Genomic DNA, 6,073 nt, shown 5'->3' on the forward strand with positions numbered 1-6,073 from the left:
TCAAACTCAGTGTCTTTCCGAATTTCTTTCATTATTAAAAATGTGCGTTAGGCTTGTTCTACAATGCCATGTACGGATTAAGACTTACCTTGACTTATATACGCACCTGAAAATGTATGGGAGGTTGTTTTCGATGATTCAGAAATGCTGTGATTTGATTCTGTTGACGCTGTGGAAAGTGTAAGTTATTAGATGAAGCTAAAAATAATCATTTTTTAATTTTTAACTTTTACCGGGTACGGTTGTCGTAGGGGTTAAAAAAGTGCTCATCACTGACTTTGTCACAGTTGTACTCGGGGTTTTTGTTGGTGTGGTTGTCATTGCTGTGGTTGTTGTTGCTGATGTTGTGGTTGGTGCTGTTGTTGTTGTTGTTGTTGTCGCTGACCTTATTGTTGTTGTGGTTGTAGCTGCAGCGGTTGTTGTACTAGCTGTCAAACAGTACTTGAGATCGTTTATATGTTAATGTATTGTTGCCATGTGCGATAGATTTTGATTACCCCTTATAGGGCTGTAGGCTAAAAATAGGGCGACCGGCTGCAATCGAATTTGTTTGAAAGAACTCTTGAGTAAATATCTGAAGTATGAAAAGATGTTACAAGCCATCAACCTGTGATGTTTTGTTACCCGTACGGAATAGTATATTTGTGAAATATATCACTGGGTATACTTTAGGTTGATTAAGTGGTAACTGTAAAATCGTTCCAAAATGCAATTGCATTATTGCTCACTTGGAATATGTCGTTGACAAATATATCTTGAGTTAGATGAACAAGATACATCCCGCCACTTGTACGATGTGTCAAGTTCATGTATCCATCCCATTATGACACAATTCTCATTTTCACCATGATAATTTGGTTCACCAACAGCCCACTGTCCCATACTAAGGCTAGTTCCGTCTGACCACTGGAAGCTATTTGTGTTTTCTATGTGCGTTGCACCGATGTAGAGGGAGTATGGAAAGTCTGCCAATGAAATGTAAAAGATGGGGACCAAAATAGCATAAAAAAGCACATGCAAGATTTCGTACTCACGCCATCACAGTTTGTTACTTAAACTTTCGTTTTAATCTAAATGTTTAGAATATACCTGTCAAGTTTCCAATCCGTTCGACGAGAAACTTTTGAACTTGAGTTGTTTTAACATTTACTACTATAGCATTTCTTGCTGCACATCCGGTTTCAGCGTCAGCATATGAACCGACATATGGCGAGTAAACAATGAGATATTCCTGTCCTTGAAATTCTTGCCAAGTTTTACCCAATGTACGTTGATCAGAAACTATCAGCATAATCCATATTAGCAAACACAACTCCATTGCCAATACTATACTAAACCGTGTTCTGCATGAACAACATTGCAAGTAATTAAGTCGACAAATCAACTGCGCGTAAGAATACATTTACCTTTCCGGACGTGTACAGCTCACCTGCAACGTTTGTGACGAAAAAAGGTCAATTATTAGAACGGTGGCTATAGTTTCTGTTACTTTATTTTTTTTTGTCATTATAGTTATCAATAAAAGTATTTCTACTAGTTTTTTTACAGCTTATGTGGAGCGACATCTTATTTCCACTTTGCAATTGTGTTTATGCTGTCAATTAAAGAATATCAGATTTGCACTACATCACAAAAGCATATCTATCTTACTTAACTACAAGCGGCATCAGCATAAAACATTTTGTTTCGCAAATGTCGTAAATTATACTATGAACATCAGCAACTATCCGCTGCAACTTATTGATCAAATTGCTAGAGCATTGACATATGTATTTTAACCTACTACTTTAGCTGTCGTCTATAGTAATGGTTGTGACGTAGTTGCGTAGGCAGATATAACCGCTCCAACCGATTTCCTGAAAGAATTCGGTGACGCAAAATTTGCCAAACAAACGAAGTAAGTTTAAATGAAACCATCTCGTATCGAAAAGTTACCAGTTACCTACTGTAGTGTGTTGTAAACAATTACACAATTTTCTAAAATATTAGTCACAAAACTTGAGGTAAGCTCGAATCACTCGCATTTTGTAATTATTCGACACTCTTTTGTAAAAGCATAGAGCGAATAAATGATAAGCTGCAAGGTTAGGCAGGAGTTTTTACCCTGTTACTCCCAACAAACTAGTGTGCCGTTGGATAGCCACACTAGCCAAAACGACCGATCTCTCGTCACCAGTTGCACTGATGAGACCTTATAGCATAGGTCGAAACAATGTGCTCTGTCTGCGGCTTATCATTTATTGGCTCGATGTTTGTACATTGATACTGTGACACTGAGGCAAAGTCACTTTGGTTCCCAAGCAGTTGCTTGTCCATTTTGAGCCAGTTTTCTCTGTGCTGTATGCCCAGTTGTGGCATCGCACAAACTAGGTGAGGCAGGGGTTTTTACCCTGTTACTCGAAAGAGTTTGCACTGTCCTGCAGCTTAAACACTCTTTTGTTTTAATTTCGCTACAATTTTGTATTGTAGAAACACCAGCTGTCAGGAGGGAATTTATTTAGTTTTAGTTTTTGTGAATTAGGTTTGTATTAAACACGAGGTGACAATACGTCATACACATGTACATATTTTTATTTTTGAATGAAGATTATGTATTGCGTAAAACAAAGCAATTAGTTATTTATGTAATATTGTGTCTGATTCAAACTTTGATTGCTGAGTTGTTTGTTTTGTCCAACCGCTAATATTGGGTTGTTTTGCAAATTACTGTAAAACAAAAATATGTTACGCGTTAATACGAAATATAATTAACAAGGCATGCAGATTGATTCATAATGGTTAAAACATAGTTTAGTAAGGTCTAATAGTTAATAAAAAAGGATATAAACCTGTTGGTTTCAATTTAAAAAAAATGTTTATTTTTTTGTGAGTAAGCATTAGACTTGGAATTGCAACATACCTCGTTTTCTTCTTCAACTTTACAAGTGTAATAAAACAAATAACGTTGGTTGTAAGTAAAATTGCAACGATGATGACTGCACTTATGAAGAGAGCTACACAAAATTAGGGCTTATGTTATTTACTGCAGCTTTTTAGGAAAAATGGTAATTGCTACATGTAATCATCTAAATGTCGAGGGAACAAATAGCATGTATATGTGTTTGAATTTTTACAAAAGCAGAAGGTATTCCACAGGTTCATGTCAGGATTTTTTCCACGAAACCTATATCATCACACTACGTCCTAATGTTTTTAAGTCTAAGATTTACCGTTTTGCGTTGTGTCGACCGACGTAGGCACAGTTTGTGATGATGACGTAATCATTGCCGTAATTGATGCAAAACTTGTATCTGAATATTGTTATTGAAAACCAGTGAAAAATTGTTTTTTAACAGCACTTGCGTAAGTAAGAATACTTACCTATGGTTTTGCGTTGGCAAATATATCCTATAGCAGATGAACAAGGAATTTCTCGAAATAGGTATTCGCGTGTATGAGTATCTATCAAATACAACATCACACAATTTTCATACGGCTTTTCACTCAGCAGTCGTGTTACATTAAGACTGGTTCCATCGGTCCACTGGAAGTTGTTTGTGCCGTTGATTCGTGTTGCGCCGATGTAAAAAGAATGACTGGAATCTGCGCAGTAAAAAGATTAATACTATTTCTCTATGTTATACTTATTTTTAAAATTTTTTGAAACATACATTTTCAGTCCAATATCATCTAGCAACTTAACAAATTAATAGTGACTAGTGTTGGCTCGAAATTTCAGTGTTTTCATTTTCAGTGTTTAAAACAGGTCTGCTTTTTCAGGTTATATGAGGGCCACATTTATACAAATAAACGTGTGACACGATAAGCGTAAATTTATTTGCAATATGTATGAGTTCCCTAAACCGAACATTGGTACTTTGTTTTGTACTAATTATCTAAAATTAGCAGTTGTTCAAAATTTTTACATTTTTTTAAAGCTTCTGAAATGTAACAAATAACAATATTTTCTCTATGTGACTGGTGTCTGCTTTTGATATAGAGTAGCACTGCTGTCTATTTTTGATATAAAATACTTTCAAACGCACCCTTTTTGACGAAAATGGTGAAAAATTAAACGTTTAAAGTTCTTGTATTGTAGATCAAGCATGAATTCTGTTACTTGATACTGCAACTTGTCGATATGAACACTTGGATGTAGAAACCGAAAATTGCTGAAATTACAATTTCTATTTTAAACTTACTTGTTAAATTAACAATTGTGTTTCCCAAGAAATGTCGCACTTGGGCTGCTTTGAGATTAGCAAGTGAAGCATTGTTTTTCGTACAAGCAGCTTGAGCTTGACCGTGCGTTGATGATAATACGTTGATCAGGTAGTCTGCTCCTTGAAAGGAATGCCATGTTTGTGCGTTGGCCAGCTGGTACATTGCGATAACTAGTACTAAGCGTGAATTCATGCTGCACAACTTGCCTGAAAACAACGGCACTGTTTGGGCATGAGTTGGTATTTTATATCTGACCTTTAACAATACATTATGAAAAGGAACTACACAATAAAAAGTAAGAAAAATGTTTGATCAAATACTGTAACTGATCCAAAAAAATACTGCTTTCGATGTATACTGAAATTTGCCGCGCTTAAAGTGCTTAAGTGCAATCTATTTTTTTCCTTCTATTAAATTCAACATTTATCTGCAAACAAGTCTTGTTTTTAGACATCTTGGCACCGCAACATTTTTTTATTTAATGACTACTATCCCCTACTAACTTTTCCTTTGGCTTCTAAGCTGGCAAACCAAACATAGACTTTGGAGCGGTATAAAGATTTTGTCGCGTCGCAGCGGAATTAGTAATCTTATTTGCATTTATTCAAGAAATCACAAGAGTAGACAGACTGTAACATCAGTTGTGTTATGCGTCATAGAAAAGTTTCAAAATCAACTGTTTCAAACTTGGAATCAATCACATCTATAAAGCTTGGAAATTTTTTTACCATAACACCATATCCTTCGTGTCAGCGTTGGGACTACAACCTGATAATTTTTTTTAATATAGCCAGTTACGGTACTACAGTACATGTTCTATACATATGTTTGCTTTATGCATTGCATTGGATTTTTTCCCGTTCGCCTTGAAGCAACAAACATGTTAACGCATTACAGTGTTTTAATAGAACGTATCACACATGCCCACAACAAAATAATACAAGTGAAAGATTTGTTTTCAAAATCTGTTTTCTGTAGTTATTACAGTGTGGCTTAACTTTTACACTGTTGGTGTCAGGGATGCTATTGAAGCACACACGTACAGCTGCCTGTTTTCGTGAAAATGAAAATGTCTGAAGACAAATAGATCAATTTTTTGAGGAATAAATTATAAATAATAATCGATATTTGACATCTTGACATTGTGTCAATGAGTCCAACTTTTTTGTACTTTTACATAATACGTATATTGATAGGTGTTGGTATAAATCAGCAAGGACATCAAGTTATCTTTACCTAGAAAGCAAAAAAACAAAAAAAAAAACAAGACCAGGTGCAATTGTATTTCCAAAATGTTTTTTAACCAAAGTAGAGTATGATAAACCATACTGTGTGTCGCTGTATTGTTAAACAGTGTTCCACGACTACGATACTTTTTGCTTTTAGTCTGTTTTTGGTCACCGTTTATCCTATAAGGGTTCTATCTGGTTATTGTTGTAATGTTCATTTTTTAAACTTGTGTTATTTATTTTATAATTGATTTTGAAAACTAAAACATTATATTTTTTACTACATTTTTTGTGTTTTGCGGGTATTGGTGATATAGTTTAGGAGAAATATAAAAAGTTTAAGCTGCAAACAATAACTGACATAATGTAAAAATCTGTCTTCACAAACTCCTCTACGCCTTATCCACCAGGCATAAACGAATTGATTTTATTCATTTTGGTTTAATCCCAAGCATCGCTGGTGAGTGAGTTTACCATTATCTTGCATCACTAATCAAGTTGTCAAGTTCAACACATTTCGGTGTTTTGCAATACATAACCTAATTTTGTGGTGCAACCGGTAGGGTTGTTATAAACACTTGAGTCTTAAGGGTACATTGGTTATGACAAACTTAGCCGATATCACCGTACTACATCTTATA

Source organism: Phallusia mammillata, chromosome 4 (genome assembly GCF_965637545.1).
Source record: "Phallusia mammillata chromosome 4, kaPhaMamm4.hap1.1, whole genome shotgun sequence".
Classification (NCBI taxonomy): domain Eukaryota; kingdom Metazoa; phylum Chordata; class Ascidiacea; order Phlebobranchia; family Ascidiidae; genus Phallusia; species Phallusia mammillata.